Raw genomic sequence first — 9078 nt, forward strand, 5'->3', positions numbered from 1 at the left:
GGCGATCTTGTGCGTTGAGACTGATATGCTAGACATGCAACATTAATCTTGATGCGGCTATTGATCATTTTGCATCTATGAAAGTAGGTAATAAATTTCTTTCATGATTATTTTTGTCTTTGTAAAACTGTTGAAAACTTCAAGTCATGTTTCAAATTATTTAACTTTAGTATTTTTTTTACATTTATATTAAATTTTAATTTGGCTAAAGTGTCATCTAGCACCATGAACTATATCCAATTATTCATGCCGCACCCTGAACTTTCATATCGTATATATCGAGCCGCAAACCAAAATAAAAAATTCACCTAGAACTTTTAGCAGGTTTCCAGGTCTTCTTGCTGACATGGCGTCTGATGTGGCATTTCTCTTAACCTTATGTTGTCCATGTAAGCGTTTACATATTTAAAATTAAAAAAAAAAACAAAATTATTATATTAAAATAACCAGAATTTTATTTTCTTTATTTTCATAATGTATACTTTTCAATTTTGCAATTCCAATGTTTCAATTTATTTTTTCAGAATTTATATTTTTTGGCTAATTTATTGTTTAGTATTTTTTCAAATTTCCAAATTTATAGAAATGCTAATTTTTTTTGTTTGTATTTTTTGTTTTTTTTTTTAAAAAAATATTTTTAATATGTAAATGCTTACATGGACAACATAAGGTTAAAAGAAATGCCACATCACTTGAAAACCTGCGCCATGTCAACAGGAAGACCTGGAAACCTGCTAAAAGTTCTAGGTGAATTTTTTATTTTGGTTTGCGGCTCGATATATACGATATGAAAGTTCAGAGTGCGGCATGAATAATTGGATATAGTTCATGGTGCTAGATGACACTTTAGCCTTTTAATTTTAATTTTGAACATATATACATTAACTTCAATTCATATATTAATTAATGACTTTTTATTATTATTATTATTATTATTATTATTATTATTTTTATACCCAGATCATCATATAAAATCATATAGGATTAACCATGTTTGTCAAACTAGGGTTTTTCAATTTTCATTCCATAAGCCATAATATATTAAAAATATATGTGTATGATCTTGGTCCACATAAACTCCGCAAGAAATTATAGAGTGATCTATGTAAAATTCTCTTAACTATTGATTTAATTTTAGGGACGAATTCTTCTTTTAGATATGAGTAAAATAATTGGTCTCATTATTGAGTCCACAACGAGTTGTAGTGATTGCTTGTTGTACGTGACCATGCATGCGTGTACAAGTTAACAGCGACACTCTCACAGGAAACGTTTGGTAAACTTCATTAAGTATGAAAGGAAATAAATAGGAGGAGTTCTCTGAACAGATGGCAATGGTCACTGGTAGTGATAGGTTGTCCTTTGAATGAATGGGAGAGGGAAAGGATTCACTTTTTCTGAATATTCTTTGCTTAATTTTTTTTTGATTATTCAAGCTATATTTGGACCACTTTGTTTTGCTGTCATTTCAACCTTTTTTTCTAAGTGTCCTTAATGAATTTTGCTGGGTTGGAAGTAGATGCAAATCATGCATGCATGTGATCTCTACTTTTGGTAGCTTACTATTTACTACTTTTATCATTCATATTATTTTTCCAGAATAAAGAAATTCAAAAAATATATTTCTTTTAAAAGATTTTTTGCCAAAGATAGGATATTTTTTAGGAGTTAGTTTTTGTCCATATGTAAAAGTTTTAACAAGTTGACAAAATTAAGGGTGTGTTTAGTTCACACAAGGGAATCAAAATCGGAATGAGAATTAAATACTTGGTAATTATAATGACTTTTGGTGAAAGTATTTTGCATGCATGTTTGGTAGTATGGTAGAATTGAAATGATTACTAATATTAATGTTTGATTATGTATGACTCTATAATGGGAATAAAGGTTTTAAAAATATAAAAATAAAAAATTAAGTCAATTGATCATAATATAATGACATCCAAAGCACCAATATGAACAAAAAAAAATTAAAAGATCAATCCAAACTTAAAAGTCAGTTACCAATAAGATGGAATAATATTGTTTTTAATTAGAGAATGAGGTTTTTAATTGAAGAAGTAATCAAATCACATAGTTGTGTTTTAAAAAGTTGTCAACCAAACACTAATTATGATTTTGATTCTTATTTCTTTTATGTAAATCAATGAACCAAACACACCCTAAATTGGCAGTACTCTTGAAATGAATATGCTAATATATAGTTTATTAATATGGTATGGTGTTTATTAAATTATTTACGATCCCAACATTAATCGCAAGCTAAGCACAAAAGTATAGAACTATAAATTGATAATGTGTAGTAGAGCATGCATTATATTTATAGAAAGTTGAACCTTTGGATACTCAATCAAGGTTCCAAAGAATAAAATATATAGTGAATTCATCAAAGTTTTAACAATTGCCTCCACTGAGGCTTGAACCCACTCCCATTATCCATGTGAAACTGTTTTCCAAGACACCGGGTGCCACTAGATCACAAAGTCTTTGGCAGTTGAAGTGATACTTATTATAAACTTTATTGGTTTCTAGTCGTTACTAAAAAAAATAAATAAATAAAAAGGGTAGTATGCCTTGTATTGAGGTCTGACAAGAACAAATCTAGAAAAGTTACATTGAACTTCAAGTGCCATTTAGGCGGTAAGTCAATAGGCCTTCTCGAGTCGTGGTAGGTCAGTCGACCTTACCAATCCATATCAAAATGGCTCAAGTAGTACCGTCTTCAATTGCAACTGAATCAGGTTCATATTGTTAAGCTGTCATCGAGTCCCAATGTTTGGTGATATTAACCCCAATGTGTGTGTGTTTTTATTTATTTATTTATTTTACTTTTTTGATTTTATTTTGAGTTAGACAATTTTCAAAATCGAGTTTGTGTAGTGTGGTGTACAAGTCAATTACAATATATTAGTTGCTTCACCAGCAATCTCACATCAAGTATTAAATCCAAATTAAAGAAGAGACAATTGGGATGCATGGTGTGAGCCATAGCTGTCAACTCACTTTAATTTCCGCCAATAAATTAAAGGCAATTCCATCAAGCTAGGGCGAATCGAAGGCCATGCACATTGGTGCAATTAAGGAGAAAATGACTCCTCACTCATTTTCTGTGTTTTTTCCTGTCCAATTTGCCAGGACTCTCTATGTACAGTAGCAGCCAGCTCCAATACTACTTTGTCCCTCTCATCAACACGACGTGTTTTGGGCCCACCCGACTAATCCCCACTCGCTCCAAGAGGCACAGAAGCTGGTTTAAAAGGAATTGTCACTTATGAGAATCGAATTCGGGTTATTCTAGAGTTCGGATTTCAATTGATCCTTTCCGGCGAATTAGATGGTCTTCCTGAACAGGCCTTTTATTTGGTAGGTAATATCGATGAAGCTACCGCGAAGGCGATGAACTTAAAAACTTAGAAATGGAGAGCGATTTGAAGAAATGACCTTAAAACTTTGTGTACTGACCCCTAATCGAATTGTTTGGGATTCAGAAGTGAAAGAAATCATTTTATCTACTAATAGTGGTCAAATTGGAATATTACCCAATCACGCCCCTATTGCCACAGCTGTAGATATAGGTATCTTGAGAATACGCCTTAACGACCAATGGGTAACGATGGCTCTGATGGGGGGGTTTGCTAGAATAGGCAATAATGAAATCACTGTTTTGGTCAATGATGCAGAAAAGGGTAGTGACATTGATTCACTAGAAGCTCAGCAAACTCTTGAAATAGCAGAAGCTAATTTTAGAAAAGCTGAAGGAAAGAGACAAACAATTGAGGCAAATCTAGCTCTCCGCCGAGCTCGAACACGGGTCGAGGCTATTAATGCGATTTCATAATAAGTCGGTGTGTTGAAATATTAAAAAGAGGTTCTAATCCTATTTCAATTCTGTCGAGTAAATACAATTAAAAAGAATCCAATTTTGTTTTGATGCAAAAATTCAAAAATGAAATCGAAAAGAAACAAATTCAAAAAAAAAATATCAATACAATAAAGGTGAGTCAAAAACTTATTAGATACCATCGACTCAGGTATCTAATAAGTTCTACCTACTATTGGATTTGAACCAATGACTCCCGCCGTATGAAAGCGGTACTCTAACCACTGAGTTAAGTAGGTCTTTTATCATCCCAAAGAGAACAAAATGAAACCCATCGATGGATTATAAATAGCATATTCCATATAAGCAATACCACTCAAAAAGATCAAAGATTTTTGATGTTAGATCATAGAATAGAATATTCATCTTGACAAGAAATTATCTACATGATAAAATAGATATCACAAGCACTAAGGGCTATAGCTCAGTTGGTAGAGCACCTCGTTTACACGCGCGCCAATGTTTTTCAGGGAAGTCCATCATACAATGATGGAAAAAGTGATCTTTTTGAAAAATCGATGTCTTACTCCATAACTTTGAGGGAACCATAGCCTGACAAAAGGTTCGGTCCGATTTGGGCGCCCGTTTAGGTGCCAAACAGACCCCATCATTGATTTGAGATATTGATAAGGTGAATAGCCAGTCTATTCAATGCTAGGCCTAATGAGGATAAGGACCTCAAAAAACTCTCTTTTCATTATATGAACTTTAAGGTGTATCAAGTTTCATATTTTATTTTTGAAACGGTAGAGACTTCATTTAACTTAGACTGATCTAGGCCAGAGGCAGACCTACGTCAAGATAACCTCTCAAATCAATGATGGGGTCTGTTTGGCACCTAAACGGGGCCCAAATCGGACCGATTTTGTCAGGCTATGGTCCTCAAAGTTATGGAGTAAGACATCGATTTTTCAAAAAGATCACTTTTTCCATCATTGTATGATGGACTTCCCTGAAAAACATTGGCGCGCGTGTAAACGAGGTGCTCTACCAACTGAGCTATAGCCCTTAGTGCTTGTGATATCTATTTTATCATGTAGATAATTTCTTGTCAAGATGAATATTCTATTCTATGATCTAACATCAAAAATCTTTGATCTTTTTGAGTGGTATTGCTTATATGGAATATGCTATTTATAATCCATCGATGGGTTTCATTTTGTTCTCTTTGGGATGATAAAAGACCTACTTAACTCAGTGGTTAGAGTACCGCTTTCATACGGCGGGAGTCATTGGTTCAAATCCAATAGTAGGTAGAACTTATTAGATACCTGAGTCGATGGTATCTAATAAGTTTTTGACTCACCTTTATTGTATTGATATTTTTTTTTGAATTTGTTTCTTTTCGATTTCATTTTTGAATTTTTGCATCAAAACAAAATTGGATTCTTTTTAATTGTATTTACTCGACAGAATTGAAATAGGATTAGAACCTCTTTTTAATATTTCAACACACCGACTTATTATGAAATCGCATTAATAGCCTCGACCCGTGTTCGAGCTCGGCGGAGAGCTAGATTTGCCTCAATTGTTTGTCTCTTTCCTTCAGCTTTTCTAAAATTAGCTTCTGCTATTTCAAGAGTTTGCTGAGCTTCTAGTGAATCAATGTCACTACCCTTTTCTGCATCATTGACCAAAACAGTGATTTCATTATTGCCTATTCTAGCAAACCCCCCCATCAGAGCCATCGTTACCCATTGGTCGTTAAGGCGTATTCTCAAGATACCTATATCTACAGCTGTGGCAATAGGGGCGTGATTAATAGCTCACGGGGGAGTATCCGTATTTGGCGGAGTGGGTGAACGTACTCGTGAAGGAAATGATCTTTACTTGGAAATGAAAGAATCCGGAGTGATTAATGAAGAAAATATTCCCGAATCAAAAGTGGCCCTAGTTTACGGTCAGATGAATGAACCGCCGGGAGCTCGTATGAGAGTTGGTTTGACTGCCCTAACTATGGCAGAATATTTCCGAGATGTTAATGAGCAAGACGTACTTCTATTTATCGACAATATCTTTCGTTTCGTCCAAGCGGGATCGGAAGTATCGGCCTTACTGGGTAGAATGCCTTCTGCTGTGGGTTATCAACCGACCCTGAGTACCGAAATGGGTTCTTTACAAGAAAGAATTACTTCCACCAAAGAAGGTTCCATAACCTCGATTCAAGCAGTTTATGTACCTGCAGATGATTTGACCGATCCTGCTCCTGCTACGACATTTGCACATTTAGATGCGACTACCGTACTATCAAGAGGTTTAGCTGCCAAGGGTATCTATCCAGCAGTAGATCCTTTAGATTCAACGTCAACGATGCTTCAACCTCGGATCGTTGGTGAGGAACATTATGAAACTGCGCAAAGAGTTAAGCAAACTTTACAACGTTACAAAGAACTTCAGGACATTATAGCTATCCTTGGGTTGGACGAATTATCCGAAGAGGATCGTTTAACCGTAGCAAGAGCGCGAAAAATTGAGCGTTTCTTATCACAACCCTTTTTCGTAGCAGAAGTATTTACTGGTTCTCCAGGAAAATATGTTGGTCTAGCAGAAACAATTAGAGGATTTCAATTGATCCTTTCCGGCGAATTAGATGGTCTTCCTGAACAGGCCTTTTATTTGGTAGGTAATATCGATGAAGCTACCGCGAAGGCGATGAACTTAAAAACTTAGAAATGGAGAGCGATTTGAAGAAATGACCTTAAAACTTTGTGTACTGACCCCTAATCGAATTGTTTGGGATTCAGAAGTGAAAGAAATCATTTTATCTACTAATAGTGGTCAAATTGGAATATTACCCAATCACGCCCCTATTGCCACAGCTGTAGATATAGGTATCTTGAGAATACGCCTTAACGACCAATGGGTAACGATGGCTCTGATGGGGGTTCCCCACAAAGAAATTCTTTTGCCTTGAGCTACCCAGCCCTTTGAATTATTATCTTTTATACTGAATGTAATTACTTGCCTTACTGTACCGGATACTATACTGTGAACACAAGTATTAATGATTCTCAATATAATCCAATTAGCATTTTAATTAACATACACAGTTGCACCTGAAATACATTGGCACCTTAAACTTTTCTCACATCTAATTATAATATATCTTGCATTTATGAGTTCCTAAATTTGGTAATGTTGAATGATTGTTAACCACCATACTGTTTAAAGAGAAGGTGGGGTTGAAACGATGCTGATAGTTTGTTTTAGTGGTGATGGAAAATTAAGAGTATCGTCCTATTGAGGCAATGAAGTCTAAAAGCTGGCAAATGACATTCTATTACAAGTCATTAGGGTTCCGGCATCAATTTTATCCATTTTCGGCGTCTGGCGACGACCGAACCGTCACCGACTGTTGAATTGTCGCTGGAGATGGATAAAATTGATGCCAAATGGACCCTAATTAGATCAACTTATTTTCTAAATTAATCCGGATACGATGAAGTATAATATAAATTTGTATACTACATTAATTAAATAATTTATAAGCTTGCCAAAGACCTTGTAGTCTAGTGTCACCCGATTGCACTCCCACATGGGAGGGTGTGGGTTCGAGCTTGTTGGCTCTTTGTGCTCCTCCATATCAATACAATGGCTCCGATCAATAAGTGCATATGACGGTACAATGACCTCATACGTACTTTCATAATCATACATTTTTACCCCAAAAGAGTCGAGGTGTCCAAAATTGTATGGTTTTATGATGGAATGTGAATAGTTTTGATCATTTTCTATAAAAAAAAAATGTCGACAAAATTTTATAATTAAAAACAAAAATAGAAGTCTTGCACCAAATGTGATAAAATAATACTTGAAGATTAAATGTAAAAGTGACTTATTAATAGGCTAACAGAAGGACACATCCTTCGAATATAGACTATAAGTACATTGCTTGCCATTCTTTTTTATCTATATGACTTAATTTTTACTTTATAAGCTATATGAGTATCCCTAATAATTGATTTGGGTGGATTTTTTTGTAGTGGGGTGGAGGAGAGAGGGTAGGATAGGAGGTTTTTTTATTTTTTTTATTTTTTTTATTTTTATTTTTATGGTCTATAGAGGAGAAGGAAAAAAAAAATTCTTGATACACATTGCGCGCTCAGCATGCCCATGCACTCGCTAGGCACGTTTCACAATTTTTTTAAAAAAATATTTTTCTTTGTTGTTTTTTTTCCCTTTTCCTCATCCCTCTTGTTATCTTATTGTAACACCCTGATATTTTAAACAATTCTTATTTCAATAAAATATTCTTGAGAATAAAATTTATTATTTTTTAATCCTAAATATTTTAATTTAAATACTTTCAGAAACAAATTATTCTACTTCCAAATTCAAATAAATTATTTTATACTTTATAATTTTATTATCTAAAATCATTTTCTCTAAACTCCTATTTTATTAAGCTTTTACAATAAAACTATATATTTAATTTAAGTTCCTACAAGAAATTTTCGTTAAGCAAGTGCAAAATTAAATATTTTAAACTCTTTATTCTAAATGATTTGGTACGAAATATTTATATATTTATTTATGATTTTAGAAGTCCTATTTAGGGGATAAATTTATTTATCAAAATTTTGACCCAAAAGTTTATCTGAGACGAACCTGTGATCCTTATATTATTGTTTTGAGCCTAAGTTTGAACTCAAAACTATTCATGACTCAATCTACTAGCCCAAATTATTTAATCTCCTAAGTCTAAATAGTTTTTGAGCCCAATTTACTCAAGACCAAGACAAATTTAACATAGGTGTATATATATATAGGGTCTTGTTCAGGTGTGGCCGCGTCTTAACGTGTGAATAGTGCGGCCTCACCACTATGTATACAGATATACACCACTCAATGTTAGAAAATGCACCACACAAATATGCATCGTTAGGTACACATCACCAAAAAACACACCACTAAGTATGGAAATATACACCACAGTGTCAACAAATGCACCATTAGAGGCAGGGGAGTTATAGTGTATTATTTTGGATGTGTGGTGTGTTTTATGGTGTTTTTATGTATTTTCATTGTGGTGCGTTTTCTAACATTGAGTGGTGTATGTTCTAACATTGAGTGGTGTGAACCGCACCGACCGCACGGGAAGGCGCAGCCACATTTGAACATATTTCTATATATATATATATATATATATATATATGATCATGTGAAATTTGATCCTTAGGTGAGAAATAGGATGCAAT

General features: G+C 34.0%; 2 non-coding genes across 2 annotated transcripts; one reads left to right on the forward strand and one right to left on the reverse strand.

Annotated features, from left to right (window-relative positions):
• Positions 1–4046: 4046 nt before the first annotated feature.
• Positions 4047–4119, reverse strand: TRNAM-CAU. The gene has a single exon. It is a non-coding gene; the product is annotated as a tRNA-Met (tRNA).
• Positions 4120–5063: 944 nt separating this feature from the next.
• TRNAM-CAU lies at positions 5064–5136 on the forward strand. The gene has a single exon. It is a non-coding gene; the product is annotated as a tRNA-Met (tRNA).
• The last annotated feature ends 3942 nt before the right edge of the window (positions 5137–9078 follow it).

The sequence above is a fragment of the Ipomoea triloba genome, chromosome 12 (genome assembly GCF_003576645.1).
Source record: "Ipomoea triloba cultivar NCNSP0323 chromosome 12, ASM357664v1".
NCBI classification, from domain to species: domain Eukaryota; kingdom Viridiplantae; phylum Streptophyta; class Magnoliopsida; order Solanales; family Convolvulaceae; genus Ipomoea; species Ipomoea triloba.